This window comes from Peromyscus californicus, unplaced genomic scaffold (assembly GCF_007827085.1).
Source record: "Peromyscus californicus insignis strain IS unplaced genomic scaffold, ASM782708v3 Scaffold_7__1_contigs__length_154581171, whole genome shotgun sequence".
NCBI lineage: Eukaryota > Metazoa > Chordata > Mammalia > Rodentia > Cricetidae > Peromyscus > Peromyscus californicus.
In genome coordinates this window covers 108333852-108351835 of record NW_026294595.1, presented here as the reverse complement: position 1 = coordinate 108351835, position 17984 = coordinate 108333852, and the positions used below count along the sequence as shown (strand labels likewise).

General features: G+C 42.1%; 1 long non-coding RNA gene across 1 annotated transcript in view; it reads left to right on the top strand.

Annotated features, from left to right (window-relative positions):
- The window catches only part of LOC128101973 (uncharacterized), a 70069-nt gene extending 67288 nt beyond the window's left edge, over positions 1-2781 (top strand). The window contains exon 4 of the long non-coding RNA XR_008215280.1: positions 1343-2781. This is a non-coding gene — a long non-coding RNA (uncharacterized LOC128101973). The remainder of the gene's footprint in view (positions 1-1342) is intronic.
- The last annotated feature ends 15203 nt before the right edge of the window (positions 2782-17984 follow it).

The window sequence follows — 17984 nt, the reverse complement described above, 5'->3', positions numbered from 1 at the left end:
TTGTGTCTTTTTTATGGATTGACAGCTCTAATTTCATTCATTTATTCATCCAAAGACATCTTGGTCCCTGCTAATTAATACAGAAACTGTTACAAAATTGTGGTCAAGACAGACTGGGAGGCACTAATGTGCATGATTTCAAGAACATAATATGGTTTTTCTGGAGAGGTGTCTTCAAGTAATCCAGAACTTCAGGGATGACAGCTTTCTCCTTCCCTATCAGGAGTAATGCTTCATAAGCCTGCCTTTTGTGATTTTTCTTCTGAACCTTTTTAGTGGGCTCATAGGCAGTAGCCATGTTGTTTTTTTCTACTCAGCTTCTCTTCTCTTGAAACTCCATTTTCTCTAATCAAGCAAAGAACTTTCTTATGAACATGAAGAACAAAAACAACACACTCATTGTCCTTGTCCTTGGATGTCTGATGTAGGCTCCTCCAGACCCACAGGTAGGGTGTCGACTTGCTGTATGTAGTTCAGTGTGTTTCAGCCTCAGCACTTTTTGATGCTCTCTCTGTACTGGATAATTATTTGTTGCCAGGGGCAGACTTTGCACTCTTAGCAGCATCCTTAGAAATATCCTGGCTTTACCCACTAGGTACCAGGCTTCTCCCCTAAAAATATCTGTAGATATGTCCAAATGTTCCCCAGACATACGTTGCACTACCACCATCTCTCTGCTTATGAGCTTCTGTCCCAGGCACTAATTCTGTCTACATTGTCATAAAAGTCCAAAAACAACCTTCATCACTCGACACCAACTTCACTCTGTTTTTGTGACTTATTGTTCCAAGTTACTGTTAGAAATGCTGCCTTCCAGAAAGTTCCATAGAGAGGAAATGTCTTTTCTGACTCGACCCTTCATTATTTCCCACCATCTTTTACCCACAGTAGAAGGCTTCCTGTATTTTCTGTTTTTGTTTTTGTTTTCTTTTCTGAAATGGCAAAATCCAACTTGAATACACTTTTCACTGTAGTTAGCCTTCTTCCACTGAAGTAATCAGTGTTTAGTATAAGCACATTAGTCAGATGTTCAGCCCTCGGACACACAGATGGTGCTGTTACAAGGTCCTGGATCTATTAGCCTTGCTATTTGGGGCCTGGGCCCAGGCAAAGATCTTAGCAGGAATGAGTGGCAGAGCAGATTCTTTTATCCTGTGTCTGAGAAGCTAAAGACCCGAGTCCCTCAACTTTAACTCACAGGCCTTTGAGGGGTGTTGAAGATATACACTTGTGAGGTATCCTTCTGGACAACATTCCTCATTTATTTACATATACTTATACATGAAGGTAGGACACATGTACAATGAAACATGCCATTACATAGCATGTTCTGTTTCCACAGAGTGCCATTTTCGTTTCCTGATTCCAATGATGTCTGGCTTGAACTTAGCTCATAGAAGACCCCTGCATCCCTTGTGCCAGATGGATTGGATTAGTGATCAGGACTATAAAGAAACTTCAAGACAGTTGGGGGCAAAGATTTGGATGTTTCTGAGATCTGTGTGCTGTATACAGTTGGCAAAACACATGGCAGTAATGGCTTGTGCCCCCATCAAGTCACTGCTCATCTCTTAAGATGTATTCAGGGCCTGTGTCGTCCAAGTCCACAATGCATCAGCTTGCTTCAAGTGTTTGAGAGAGAACTAATCTTCAAATTGTCCAACCTCCTTTTACCTCAGAGACATTTTTATTTGTTTATTTTATATCCTGCCTCATTCCAAAAAAGGTTTTGAGGAGAGCGAAGAAACTGAATGGCACGGGTCAGTGAGAAAGAAACTAGAAACGACATTCCCCAATTCGACACTATTTTCTGAAACAATGTCAAGCCCTTACAAGGATGGGAAAATAGCTAAGTCACATACCGTGAAAGTCAAGGATTCTCTCTTAGGGAATAAGTGTCCTGGAGCTACTGTCCTCCCAGGACATTTGTGAGCTTAGCAGTTTGGAATGTCAACAAAAAGGGTGATTAGGGGCAGAGGCCTGCAGGAGGCTTTGTGGCCCACTCATTGATCAACGCATGGAGCAGAGACAGAACTGGAAATTGTGTGGAAAGAATGTGCAGACTAACCACTTTGCATTAACATGCATGAGACATTTCTCTTTCCCTAGCATGAAATCAAGTATAAACAAGAACCCTGAGCAAACAGGCCTTCTGAATACTGTACAGTGAGAGGATGAGAATCTGTTCCATAACTGTTTGTTTTTCGGTATCTTTCACTGATCAATCTTGCAAACATACAGTCCAGCCAAGGAGATGCGATCTTTCACTTGGTTTTGTAATATAGTTCAAAGCCACATCTGGGCTTGAATTTTTCTGTGTTGATTCATAAGAAGGAAAGAAAGTCGAGACGAGAGTGAAGAAAGGAAGAAGAAAGGTGCAAGAGCGTGGAACGTAATGGGTCCTGCTGGAGCTCTTCACTCTGGAGGGGTTTTAGGACCCGGTAACTGGGTAGAAATTTGCAGAAGGTTTTGAGCTTACCAAGCAACAGTTGCCACTAGCAATCTCTGTCACAAGCTGTCCAGGATATCTCAGCTATTGTTGTCCTTTGTAAAGACCCACAGGAGCGGACGATGGAGAGCACCTGCATCCATTCTGCAGTCCCCCACTTTTCCTGGGGAACATAGGCCTCAGACCACTGATTATGTTGTAACTCAAGCACTATGGCTGGAAATAGACGCAAGACAATGGCTGACCAAACTGTGGAAAATGCGGCTGGCAATCTGCCCAGCCTAGAGCAGCAACAAGGATACATATGTCAGACGTGTGTGTGTGTGTGTGTGTGTGTGTGTGTGTGTGATTTCAAATATTCTAGAAGCCATATTGAAAAAGTAAGAAGAAATAAACAAAATGAATTTGAATAATGCATTTTAGCTATTCCAATGTATCAAAATCAGTAAAAATGTAGCTAATGAAGTCATTTGTATTCATTTATAAAAAAAACTTCTATTGTATATCCTTTGTCATACTTTTGGTTATTGGCTACCATATTGGACAGAACAGTGTCACAAGAAAATGGCTATAGATTTTAACCTCCCAGGAACCTAGGGCATTAGGACATACCACCACACATCAATGGAATGACCCCATTAACATGACTTGGGAACCAGAGACAGGAGTTAGGAGAGCTGACTCTGCTCATTGTGGCCAGGTAACTGTGTGACCTCGGGAAATCAGTTCAGTCTGCTGTCATTTGGCAACTGTGTTAATTGTTCTACAGCAGTGGTTCTCAATCTGTGGGTCACAACCCCGCTGGGGGTCAAACAGCCTTTTCACAGGGGTCATATATCAGTTATCCTGCATATCAGACATTTGCTTTATGATTCATAACAGCAAAATTACAGTTATGAAGTAGCAATGAAAATCATTTTATGGCTAGGGGTCACCACAACATGAGGAACGGTATTAAAGGGTTGAAGCATTAGGAAGGTTGAGAACCACTGTTCTATAGAATCCATTGAAATTGAAATACCCATGGATTCTAGACTGTGAAAGATACTTGTGCTAGCTTGAAAGACATCGCAATCTCTACAATAATTGCTCCCATTTATGATGAAGCCCGTTTCTACTTATTCAGAATGGATTGGACTTATGATGTGCTCCTAGTGAATAGGGGGGGTCTGGCAGAAGTTACAAGACATCACTTTTTTGAGTTAGGCTATAAAAAGATTGTGTTGGGTTCTCCTGTCTCTCTCTGCCTCTGTCTCTCTCTCTGGAACCACCAGCTATCATGCCAGGAGGCCATCTAAACAGTCTGTAGAGAGGACCTATGGTAAGGCACTGAGGCTGGCCTTCATCCTTGTGAGTAAACTCGGAAGCTGATGATTCTCTACTTGAGTCCAGAGGTGACTTACCCAATCTAACAAAACTACAGTCTCACAAGAGACCCAGAGCCAGAACTACACTATTAAACTACTCTCAAATTTCTGGACTTTAAAAACTAAGGTGATAAACGTGCATTTTGAGCAGCTAAGTTCGGGAGAAGTTGTTACACAGTAACAGATAGCAAATACAACACTTTTGATGAGTGAAAGGCAAGCTGAATAAATAAAAAAGCAGGCTGGCTACAAGTTAAACAGTACACAGTCAGGCATTCCATCTTACATGAGTATGTCCAGGAAGCAGCCCTAACAGCTGGCTCATACACTACAAGAAGTAGCCTTAACTCATTATTTCTGCACACTTAGCACTGCCCCCAAAATTTCATGTGTCTTAACTCATTTAATTTCACAAGGACTTATGAAGTGGGCCATATTACTAATACTCTATTTCACAGATAAGCAAATGCAGTCGTAAAGTTGGGCAACTCTCCTAAGATTATATAGGCTGCAAAAGACAAAACCAAGATCAGAACAACAGTGGTAGTCCTCCCCACCCCCATGTTTTCCTAGGAAGTGTTCTTGACAGAAGATTGGTGGGGGTTCTCTCCTCTCCAAGGCTCACTGTACAGAAATGATCCATAGGCATAGCCAAGAGCCCAGATGTGGGGGCAGCCACTGTTCTTGGCTCTCTGAGATAGGAAGGTAGAGAGACAAGGTCATCAGAACATGAAAGACTTATAATTTGGGTAGAATATGTTTCTCAGGCAGCAAGCACAGAGAGTGGAGACATTTTAAGTGTATGACATAAATGGACAGAGATGAAAACGTGGCCCTAAACCACAGCAGATAACAAGTAAGGCCAAGGTCAGCGAGCATTTCCTCACAGAACATTATGACATGTGACCTGTGCAGTTTCCTCTAAGATCTCTTTACGACAATACTGGAAGAGGGAAGAGGTGAACTTCATCTGAGAGGGAAGAAGCATGCTTTAGAATAGACTGGTTTGAAATCAGTTAGCCTTGTCCAGTGTCAGTTATAGAAACTCAGGTGATCCTCCCCCCCAGGCATACCCTCAAAATTCTCCAGCTGCAAATGAAGATTCATAACGTACTTGGTCACTTGTTGGGCCTTTGATAATCCATAGTGCAAACTGACCTTGTTCAACGTGTCCCTTATAATCAGCAGTTCCCTAGCATTGATGCTGGCAGCTTTTCACAGTCGGAGATCAGTGAGGCACCCTCTCATCAACCTCCTCACCAGATAAGACAAAAACCATTTCAAAGAGAATGTTTCTTTAAGTGCAAACAGTTAATCATAAACAGGGACCAAATGCCAGGGTGTCTAGCTTGGCTTTTTGTCCTGCCCAGAAGGTTCACTTGAAACAGATGACAAAACTATTCCAGGGGCAAAATTTAGCCCAAGGAAGGAGGCAGAATCCTTCCATCGGTAACTAGAGATAGGAGCATTTCACAGTCACGGGCTGAAATTCTATCTAGAATTTTATTTACTCTTTGGAGTCAAATACTCTATCCATTAAAGGATGGTGAAGCACAACATGCCCCATGGTACACAAAGCATAGGTAACCCTAGTGCTGACAACACCAGATCACTCTGCTGTTGCTTGCTAAGTTTTTGATGTTGGTCAAGAATAAAGAGCTATAGGGTTTGTGGTTGAACTTCAGAAGTACAGTGGTGTGCTAGTAAATTATATCTCAAAAATGTATTGTTTTTATTTTCATTATGTAAATATTCCCACCACACAGATTTCATGCTAATAACATGTCATTCTTGACTGGTATTGAGATGGTTCAAGTTGATTCCACATCACAGTTGAATATGATTTTAGGATTTGAATTTTCCTAATGCTCACTACCTAATTCTGACAAAACGTCCAGTGTTAACAGATCTTATTTGGGCCAAATATTTCATACTGTATCAACAGTGACTCCTGACTTAACATGAGTTTAAGGAATCTTGTGACAGCTAGGTCCTGTCTCAGAAGGTTACAATGAAGGTGTTAGCTACATTTGTGGTCTCTTTTGAAGACCTGGCTAGAGATCCTTCGTTGGGCGCCATTTGTAGCTGGAGAATTTTTCTCCAGCTCCCACCACCAGGTCCCGCCAGTCCCGGAGCCCACTTCTAAAACAAACACACAGACTCTTACATTATTTAAACTGTTTGGCCATTACTCAGGCCTATCATTTCTAGCTCTCACTCTTATATTCAGCCCATTTCTATTAATCTTTACTTTGCCACATGGCTCGTGGCTTACCAGTACTTTACACCTTCCTTGTCTCAGCAGTGGCTCCAGCCGGTCTCCCTTTCCTTCCACCTTCCTCAATTCTCCTCTCTCCTTGTCCCGCCTATACTTTCTGCCTGGTCACTGGCCAATCAGTGCTTTATTTATATCGAGCGATATCCACAGCAAAGGATCAACTTTCAAATTCAATCTAGAGGATGCAGAAAGTTAGCTAGAGGCTACTATAATTCCTTGACATGTGACTTTGCTCTGCTTGAGGAAGGAGGGGTGGGAGGAATGAAATTGGAAGTCTCATCACTTGCATCATATTATCTTTGTAAGAAGCAAGTCATGGCAATTCACATTCAAAGGAAAAAATACACTAGAGTATGAATAGCAGGAGGTACAGATCCCTGTCAGCTGCTTTAGAAGCAACATATCATGAGCTGTTAGGCTACAGTGAGTTCTCTGTATCCATGGGCTCCACATCTGTGGCTTCAACATACATGAGAAAGAAAATGTTTGAAAAACAAATGTGCCTGTACTAAATGTATATGAACTGCTTTCTTGCTATAAACTATTAAGCAACACAGTACAACAACCACTTCTTACACAGCAGCTGAATTTTAAATACAGTTAGTAACCTGGATATGATTTAAAGCACTTAGAAAAATATTCACAGGCCATATACAAATACTATGCCCTTTTCCATAAGAGATTTGAGCATCTTCAGATTTGGACATCTGTGGAAGTCCTAGAACCAATCCCACATAGATATTAAGAGAAGACTGTGCATATGAAAAGGATGCCACACTATTCATGATGAACACATTTTTCCTAATTAAATTATAAGCAATATGAATTATGACAAACTAAAAATGCTCAGTAACTTCTCCCTTTCTTATCCTTAAGGTACAGAATTGAGAAGAAATGATCTGCAATTTGCAAGCTGATAGCTAAAGAACTTCAATTTGGCTAATAAGATGCTGAAAACATTTGAGGTTCTTTATGTATGAATGTCCTCTCTTCTTCACCTACCTGCTGCTTCTCATAAAATCAGTGCCCGATGTAATATTTTTGGCCCGGTTCCTTGAATGATTTGCATGTGGTACTCCTTGACATTGACAGTGGCAGTCTAAAGTTCACTTAACAATTTCCTTAATATCCATTATTATGAAGCTTATTCTTCATTAAATAAACCACTTATTTAATGTGTGTGTGTGTGTTTTAGAAGCAATCTTAGGTAAGTCATATGACATAGAGCTGAGTAAAATATACCCCTGAGGTATGTAGCCTGATCCAAAGCCCAATGTTCATTTTATTTTTTCCTCTCAACCTCTAGTGTTCCCCCCAAATAGCTAATCTGATAGTGTAGCAGAAAGCAAAGTAAAGGACCAGGAATACTCAAGAACGAAATCTTCTCATACAAAAGAGCCCTTTTCCTGTGGCACTAAGGGTGTATGAGATAGTCCAGAAAGATCTTCAAAGCATAGCCAGGCATCAGAGAGGCTAACAGTGGCATTCAAAGTACGGTCTCCAAATCAGCAGCTTAGTATCATTGGGGATATACTAGAAAGCAAGTTCTTGCCTTGCTTTCTGAATCAGCAACCCTGTGAACAGGGTTTGTTCTGTATGAAGCTGTTAGTTCCTCTTCTTTGAGAGCCACCCTACCAGAGCACGTCATAGATGAGATGCGTCTAAAGGGTGACTGCTCAAATACCTCACTGTACGGTCGTGAGGAAACGGAGGTGACAAACAGTGATACGGTGGTTTATTTCACTAGGTAGTGAGAAGCTGTCTCCTTGAAGCACGGGTATTTTTTGAGTCTTACTATTTTAGGCAAGCTGTAGGCTGGGGCTCTGGTGTCAGCCCCCAAAGCTCCTGCCTAAACTCTTTGCTCTCCTCAGAGTACATCAAGTACCTCGGTCCAGTCCTGCACAGCACGTCCTGCCAGGCTGCTGGGTGTGGTCATGTACTCAGAGGTGTGTGCTGGAAGAGTTAAACAATTACCAACCTTTGATGGCCTTCCTGCTCTTTAATGCCACATGCCTGTCCCATTACCTGTAAAGGTGAGCTCAGACTGAGGCTCTGATCACATACCTGCCTGGACGCCTGCCAAATACATATGGGGCTGCGATCAGACTGCCAGGTCTGGCACCTCATTTACACAATTAAATGTTTGGACAATCAACTTGAACCTCCCTAACACAACTCACCCTGACATACAGGATCATGGTGAAGGGTCTAGAAACCCTGGCTCAGGTATAACCTTTGAATGACACAACGGAATGCGCAGACCTAGCAAAGACACACCGTGTGAGCTGGAAAGGAGGTCAAAGGTAATGTCACAATGAGAAGTGTGCTTTGTAGGGGGAGGGATCCGTCATTAGTCAGAAGAGATATGGAGATACATAGCCCTGTCATCCCGTATCCATGGAGACAGAGAGATGAGAGTCTTCCAGAACTTCTTTTCCCGGTCACCATACCCACTGCTGAGCCTGGAGATCAATGATGTAACTATGAGGCACATGTCCTCACCTGGCTTGGTGGACACCCTTTCAGTTGTACTTGAACCCTGTGTCAGTTCCCAAATATGTTAAAAAGACTTGCTCTCAGGAGGATGGAGGGAGCTGACCATGTCTTAATCTGAGCCTGGAGTTCCATGTCATTTAAAAGCAAATGGAGACCTTAGTGCTGTTTCATGAATGATTTGTGAAGTCATAGATGTCAGCTGTGATGTGGAGGTCTGTTTTGAATGGTACACCCCTACAGGAAAAGTGAAGGGCCCACATTCTGAACATTGTTGAAAGTATTTTTAAAAAGCAAATGTCTCTCCATTAGCCATATACTATACCACTTAGCGGTAGGAAGGAGGAAGTCCACTTTTCTGTATTTCCTAGTTCATGGTGACACCTAATCTCAGTATCTCTCTTTGTCCCAAGTCCCCTCAACTTGGACAAGAGAACAAAAATTGTGAAGATCTGATTCACAGAATTCTAAAAATTCGTAATACTATCTATATGGTATTCTCAAGACAGAAGAGCTGGAGAGATGGCTCAGTAGATAAAGTGTGTGCTGTGCAAACATGAAGACCTGAGCTCGAATCCCCAGAACTCAAGTGAAGCTGGATGTAGCAGCAGGCATCCATAATCCCAGTGTTCCCTCCACAAGATGGGGAAACAGGAGGTAGAGACGGAGAATCCATGAAAGCTAATGAGTCAGCTAGCCTGGAAAATACAGCAGACAATAAAAGACTGTCTCAAATAAAGCCAAAGGAGAGGGAAACAAACAAGAGTCATGGCACAAGCCCATACTTTCACCCACAAATATGTACACACACACACACACACACACACACACACACACACACACACACACACACGCATACACACACAAGGAACCTAATCTTAATCATGCTTAAATTCTCATGTTCTAAAGCCTATGTAAAAAGCTAGTGCCCACCCCACACATACACCTGCACCATGTGCAGCCTACAGATTTATTTCATACTACACATATAGTGTTTAACTTGTTTTTAAAGTAAAGGAGTATTTGTTTGTATTTCCAGTGACAAATGATTGAATTCAAAGTCTCATATAATAGACAAGCCCTGTACCACGAAGCCACACCCCCAGCTCTGAGGTAAAGCTTTGAATCAGGTACCACGAGGATTATATATTTTCAAAGAGTGCTGTAAAAACATCTCCTGCTCCACATGTTCTTCTGGGATGTAAACTTACTCCTGAAGCAACAGACAGAGTCTAATTCTCCTCCACTGGACTTCAGATGGATTTGTCACTGTCCTGACCAAGAGATTAAGACTGTGAAGTAACACCTTACAACCTCTAAGACCAGATCTTAAAAGGCCATGAAGCATCCTCCTTGTTTGAAGGGATACTCATGCATGAAGCTCTGAGCCACTGTGGAAAATGTTTGTATTGGTTAGATTATATTGTCAACTTGACACAATCTAGTGTCACCCAGGAAGAAGAAACTGTAGTTTAACAAGTTCCTCAATCAGATTGATTTGTGGGCATTTCTGTGGTACATTTCTTTGATTGCTACTTGATACAGAATGGCCCATCCCACTGTGGCTAATGCCATCCCTGGGCTATAGAAGAAAGTTAGCTGAGCATAAGCCAATGAGAGAGCTAAAGAACAAGCCAGTAAACAGCATCTCTCCATGGTTTCAGCTTTCAGCTCTGCCCATGGGTTCCTACTTTGGCTTCCCTCCATGATGGATTATGATCTGGAAGTATAATATGAAGTGAACCCTTGCCTCTCAAGTTGTTTTTGGTTAGAGTGCTTTCTCACAGCAACAGAAAACCAAACTAGGACAATGCCCAACTGTAGCTGGAGAGTTTTCTCTCCGGATCCCACCAAACCCTGGCAGTCCGACAGCCCACTTATAAAATAGACACACAGAGACTTTTATTTAAACTGTTTGGCCTCATGGCTCAGGCTTCTAGCTATCTAGTTCTTACATCTTAAATTAATCCATTTCTATAAATCTATACCTTGCCACGTGGCTCGTGGCTTACCGGCGTCTTCACATGCTGCTTGTCATGGGGGGGGCTGGCAGTGTCTCCTCCTACCTTCCTGTTCTCTCAGTTCTCCTCTCTGTTAGTCCCGCCTATACTTCCTGCCTGGCCACTGGCCAATCAGTGTTTTACTTATTGACCAATCAGAGCATTTGACATACAGACCATCCCACAGCACCCAACTTCTCTGAGGACACCATGATGAGATAGAGGGTCTCCTCAATTGGTAATTCTAGTCATTGAGTCTTTCCAGAAAGGTCTCTAAGTAGCCATTCAGATGGTTCCAATTTCCTGGCTTTCCATATTATTAGCTAAGACTTCAGACATGGAAAAGCAGAACCAAGGCAACCCCTACCGTGTCTGTGAATACAAGGATCTATGGGAAGTAATAGTATGGTTGTTTCAAGTGGCTATGTTTTGAGGGAATTTATTATTTAAACAGAAGGACAAAGTTTTCATATTTTTCTTAAAAGAAAGTACCATATTTCCTGGAAAATTCAGAGGGTAGAAACAGACAGAAGTTCTAGGTCCACAAATGATTTAGAGAGCCATTCTAAACAGGCTGAGGATTGTTGGCACATTGTCAAACGTCACCTGTTGTTTCCTTTTCAAGGGGGAAATAGAAGGCAGAGAATGTTCTGACCTCTTCTATCAGCCCCATCTTGCCTGACTCCTTATGTGTCTAAGTTTGCAACCCTTGCCCTAGAATAGAGAAAGCACACGATAAATATTTGTTGAATTTCGAAATCCATCCATTCCTCTTGCTGATTTTATATTTATCTCTGTATTCTTGCAGATAAAAATTCACTTTCCCACAAGTTTAATAGAGTAGAAGTCCTTCATGTTTTCTTTCTTTCCTTCTCCATTTTCCATCCTCTTCCTTCCTTCTATTTTCTTCAATCCATTTTCTGATGCTACAATAAAATACCTGAGATGAGGGCATTTAAAATGAACAAAGCTTTACTTGCTTTATGATCCCGGAGACTGGGACATCTAGGATCAAAGGGTTGCATGAGGTTAAGGCCTTGTTTCTGTACCATAGCACTGTGCAAGCATCATGACGGGAGATAGCAAGGGGAGTGAACCTATCTCTCCCTTTGTAGCTACCCATCCTAGTGATGGTGGCTGTAAACCATCTACCAGGGCGACAAGCCCATCACTGAAGGCCTTTTGCAGATCTCACCACTTGATATTCTAAAAATGGCACTTGCATTTCCACTTGAGTGTAGCAGAGATGACTTCCTCCACTCTCCGCCCCTCCCTCTTTCCTTCCTTCCTACTCACATTCTTAGAGCTGCATCTATGCTTTTATACCACTGAACACTGGCTGCCCATTCACCCCCAACTCTGAATCCAGGGCGAGATTTTAAACCTAGAAAAGGCTTGTTTTCTTAACGGAAGTATCATCCTGTTAAAACGGTACCTCCTTCAGAAAAATTGGGGAGTTCTTCAAAATACTGAACCAGGCCACCTCTCCAGACCTGTCCATTCAAACTGCTGAGCCAAGTACAACAATCTGCACTTCACTGAATCCTTCACATGGTGCTGCTGCCCACTGTAGTATTAAAATAATCAGCCAAGCCTTCTTCAGGTAGCTAAATGTAAAGGGAAAGTTCTGTCATTAAACATAGGGGTGAAATCCAGGAACATACACAGAAAGCCATGAGAACTGAGAAGGTGGTGAGAAGTTGCTGTTGGTCCCTCTAACAGTATAGCTTGGGGGAATCAGCGGCATCAGCACAGGCTGAGGCAAGGCTCTTTGTAGATGTAACCAACCGTCTTATTAAATAAGAAACACAGAGCCAATTCAGAGAAGAAAGCCAAGAGGTCAGAGCTAAGAGCCTTACCCTTCCTGCTTCAGGGATCCTCTTCAGCCAAGAGAGCTCTCCGAAAAGGGAACCTACTTCCTGTGTGTTTGTCTTATATAGTCTTTCTGTTCTGCCTTTTCATTGGTTGTAAACCCAAACACATGACTGCCTTGTCATTGCCTGTCTGTAGAGACTTCCAGGTCTTCTATGGTTGGTACTGAGATTAAAGGCATGTGTCTCCAATGCTGGCTGTATCCTTGAACACACAGAGATCTACCTAGCTCTGTCTACCAAGTGCTGGGATTAAAGGCGTGCGCCACCACCGCCACGCTCTTGCTATGGCTCTAATAATTCTGACCCCCAGGCAACTTTATTTATTAACAGCTCTTCATCATGGTGTCTCTGAGACAGGTCTGGAGAAAAGTTCATAAAGTATATGAACTAACGGTCATCTGAAACATTTCTTTTCCTTTAATTATGAATGTAGGCAACAAACCACAGTAGCAAGGAATAGCAAGACACATTACTGTGTCCCTAAAAAACAAAATCATAGTTATTTTTATATCCCAGATAATTCATTTTTACTCATCACTACTTCCAAATGATGATGGTTTTAGGCTTCCTGCTATAATGTATCATTTGATTTACTATTAAAGGAACACATGCATTATTACAATTTTAAAATGTTTTGATTTCCTTGTCAATGCCATATATTCCATATTATGGCTTTAATATACTTCAGAAGGGATACACAGGCTTCTCCAGACTGTCAAAAGTCCAGGGCCCAGAAGCCCTGGATGAGAGAGTCAGGCAATTTGTGTCACAAGCTAGCCTGGTCCCCCCAACCCCACTGCAGAGATCCAACCTGCTACCTCTTGCCTGAATTTCTCTCTCAAGAAGGACGGAGCTGAGGCCATCAAAAAGGAAGCCCTGGAGTACAAGCCAATGGGCTAGAAGCTATATAAAGCCATTTATCCATCTTTACAAAATATTCTACAAACTTCAGGGTTTTTTTTCAATGTAAACATAAATACATCTATTGTTCAGAGGAAGAAAAGGAAACTCTGTAAGACAAATCAGTATATATTAATATCAATCATTGGTAGTACTATTAATTATCAAAGCTACAGATCATGTGTATGAATAATGTTATAATGTGATGCTTATAATCTTTATTGAAATAAATACAAATAATTACAATAAATTATAATGATAATAAATTATAATAACAAGTATTAGAATTAATTAATTAATAATTACAATAGATTACAAATAATCTTTATTAATTATAGCTCATTGTTAATTTCTAATGATTTCATGATAGCTAATGGTATTAATAACAATATTGTATCCTGCCATGTACCAGATCATAGTCTGTACATTCTGTTTTCAGTGTCTCATGTAATCTCAACAGAATCTGCTACATGGACATGATTGCTGCTGTTATTTTCTACATGGAGAAGTCTTACCAGAAGCCTAGCTATCTCCTTGGAAGCCTAGCGTGTATAGGGAAGCTTCTCTGGCAGAAAGCGCATGGACACCCTCCTTGCCTTCAGGGCTGCTGGTCCTCACTGCACCACATGGGTCAATGTTTCCTTCACTCTACACATTCCTGGCTAGTTTGAATTAGGGAAATCAGTCATGGCGTCATGGAGCCTTCCAGGAATTGAGGAGGAGCGGACTGAGCTTCAAAGCCTCTGAGTTGTGGAGTCCCCAGGGCTTTACTTAGGCACAGAATTGAGCAAAGATCCTTCTGCTATCCCTCATGTCTTCTGCAACTTGAGTCAGCAACTCAACAAAAGTCAAAAAAACAGTCCCAGGAGGTGTGGTTTGACCAGGAATAAATAAGGCAGGGAACATTTGAACCAAAACGCATAGAAACCTAACAACCAGGATGTGCCAGGACATGCCAGCTCATGACTTGCAAAGGTTACAGCTTTTCATTGTGAGCACTCCCATCACCTGGTTAAAATAAAAACAGTAACTACTGGGGTTCTCCTGGGCTTTGGGGCTGTGCTGTGTAAGATCTACTGCAGGGAAGAACTGTGAAGCTAGAGGCAAAATGAACATTTTCTTCCCTAGCAAAAAAAAGGTGCAGGGTAAGGTGAAGGCTGGAATTTCCCTAACTGATTCTGTGACGCCAAAATCAACGTTAGGAATGAACTGAACTGCCGTCTACAACAGCATTATATAAAGTCATCTGTCTACATCAGCTGCTGCTGTCACAGGCCCGTGTTTCTATCAAGGGTTTAAAGCAAACATTTGGAGTGGCTAAAAGAACAACATGGTATCTGACTCTGTTAAACCCGATTCACTCACAAAATGGCCTTACGAACTTAAAATCCTGGGAGGGGAGGAGAGAGGAAAAGACAAGGGCTCTTTTATTTAGCACCTTGTTCACAATGAGAATTGGCACAGAAACCAACCACATACATTAACATAGCCTGGGCTAGTTTAAAGCTTATGAATACATTTCTGTGGGAAACTGTGAATATGGAAAAATCCTTTCTCTTAGGTTTGCTTTTTCCAAAAAAGCAGTGAGTCCGGGGCTCCGTGTGTATTCATAACCTTGCACTGAAATGCCAAGTGAAAGTCAACTGGGGAAAGCCAAGTCGGAAGGAGACTGGGACCTAGTAACCTGGAAACCAAAGCTGAGGAAGGAGAGAGGTCTGCCAAACTGACACCCGAGGCAGATTTCACCACCCGTCAGGAGACAGGCATCTGAAGGTTCTCTGCCTCTCCCTGATGCTACCCATGCTCGTGGAAGAAGTTTCCTTGAATCAAGGAAAGGAAAGAGATGTGTCCCAAGTCCTGTTCAAAACACAGTAACCTCTTAAAGGAGAACCATGGGACCGGGGGTCGAGAACTGCACATAGCAACAGCCAAGCATCTGCTATAATAAGTTTGTCACTCGATTTTGATCATACAAACCTTTCCTTGAATAACTTACCATTGAGAAGCATAACGTTATCGATTCCTCTAAAAGCTACCTTGAAGATAGAGGCTTCTGTAGCTATTTCTTCAGGCTTTTGTTAATCTTCAGAAACTAGTAGACTCATTATGCAACAGTTTCCCTAGGGAATAAGAGGCCCAGCAAATTCATTCACACAAAGAGGAAAGTAGTTTGGAGATAAATGGGCTAAAAACCTTTGTTCATAATGCAGAGCATCCTCCAACAGTATATTTGTCTACTGTCCATCCTTTCATATCTTTTTTCACACCCATCTCTCCATCCATCTACCTAGCCATCCATCTGCTATGGGTCCCCTCAATAAATATTACTGAAAGCCCAAATAGCACTCTCCACTGAGTATACAAAAGTCTGCAGATGGCCTAAGATGGTTACTATTCTTGGAATTCATCTTCAGTGCATAACCAGAAGAGTTATGAATATTGATCTTAGTGTAGGACAGAGGACATACAAGGTCATTACTTGGGAAAGACATGATGTATGAACCAAGAATGGGATGCCAAGCAAATACATGAGAAACCATTTTGCTGGCAAAGAACATATAAAGAAATAGAATGTTGAAAAAACTATCCATTAGTGTATTTCTAGGAAGCACTTGTAAGTATTCATAGAGAACTTCTCTTGTGGCATGGTCTATACTCACACTATAACACAGCCACACCCTATCCATTCCCTCCTCAAATCCAGCTGGGAGGGCAGACAAAAGAAACAACTTCACTCTAGATCAGGGTTTTCAACCCTCCTAATGCTGCTGTCCTTTAATACAGTTCCTTGTGTTGTGGTGACCCCCAACTGTAAAGTTATTTCATTGCCACTTCATAACCATAATTTTGCTACTGTTATGAATCGTAATGTAAATATCTGTGTTTTCCTTTGGTCTTTTTGGGTTTGTGACCCACAGGTTGAGAACCACTGCTCCAGAGTGAGACGTAATGCCAGAACAAAAGGTTGGCCTATAAGCTTAGGAGGAAGCAGAATAGACAAGTGATGTCTAAATGCCCACGTGAGCAGTGATGCCAAACATTCAGGGTCTTGTACCTCTACTGAAGGTAAGTAAAAACTCAGTGTTCAGTTAGGAAGAAGCATGCCAATGATTGCCTTGTGAAACTATGCTAGTGGCACTTAGTATAGGCCAGCCTATGGTAGCTAGTGGTAGAATCAAAGAGATGACTAGGTGTAGCTGAAGTTGTCCTGTGTCTCACCCAGTCCACAGCTGCTCAGACCCAAGTAAACACACAGAGGCTTATATTAATTAAAACTGCTTGGCCATTAGCTCAGGCTTACTACTAACTAGCTCTGGCACTTAAACTCAGCCCATTTCTGTTAATCTATATGTGGCCACGTGTTCTATGGCTTTACCTGTGTGCCATTACATGTTGCTCCCTGGACGATGGGCTGGTGTCTCCTGACTCAGCCTTCCTCTTCCCAGAATTCTCCTTATCTGCTTATCCCACCTATACTTCCTGCCTGGCTACTGGCCAATCAAAAGCATTATTCCACAGCAACTCGGGCTGTCATTCAGGCAAGATGGTGGTGACCCACGAACTGCGACGTTTCAGTGGAGGTGAGAAGACTGGTTGATGAATAAGAGCTGCACAGTGGAATAGGCAGAGCAGGAGAGAATAAAGGAGGTCTGTTTCAGGGAAACGAACTGATGGGAAGGAAGGAAATGTGTCTCTCTGTTATTTTGCAGAGTGTGCACTTCAGAGACTGGGGAGATCTCAGAGAGACAGTAGCTTCCAAGCTTGTGGAGGCTCATGTTCATTACTGGGTGGCCGTGGGTGGGCTGCTTCTGAGACATGATGCTCACCCAATTCACCTGACAAGAGAGAAGCAGTAGTGGAGGCAGCTTCCAGAATGTCAACTGCATCTTCCACTCCTGCTGCTTGCTCTTGGGGAGATCTCAGCCTTTGTCTCCTTTTGCACTGTGCCTCTCCTCGGCCAAAAGGAGGAGAATGACAAATCTTTGATATTTGGAATTACAATTTCTCAAATCAGAATAAAATTAGATATTCATAAAATAGACACAAAAATATTAAAATACTTTTTTTTCAAATTTAAAGTCTGAAAACCATGAAATAAATTTAGGTGACGTGGAATATACCTGTAATCCTAGAACGGGGAAGGCTGAGGCAGGAGGATTACTACTTCAAGGACAGAAAGAGAGGAGAGGCGAGCGGAGGAAAGGAATGGGACAGGAGGAGACGGAAAAAGAAAAGCAGGAAATAAAGAGTCGAATGGCCTGAAATCATAATGCTTTGGCAAATCCATATGCCTCATGTTTCAAAAGATGACAAGCTCTCCTTGCATATGGGTTCACGACACAGCAGTCACCACCACCCATACTGATGCTGTCACTCATATGTGCAGGCCACTCTTCACTGTATGGACAGTGGTGTGTCAACAATGACCTTGGACTTTCCGCTAGTGGACTTCATAAATTGCCAATCGGAATCCCTTATCTGATCAAAAAAATTGGCCCTGGATAACACACCACATGAATTTGTTGCAACTTTCCTCATTTTCTTACACACACTTGGCAAGTGATTTCTTTTTAAAATAAAGTAGGTGTCGTTTTTTTGCCAGTCACTCACTCTGCGTATAAC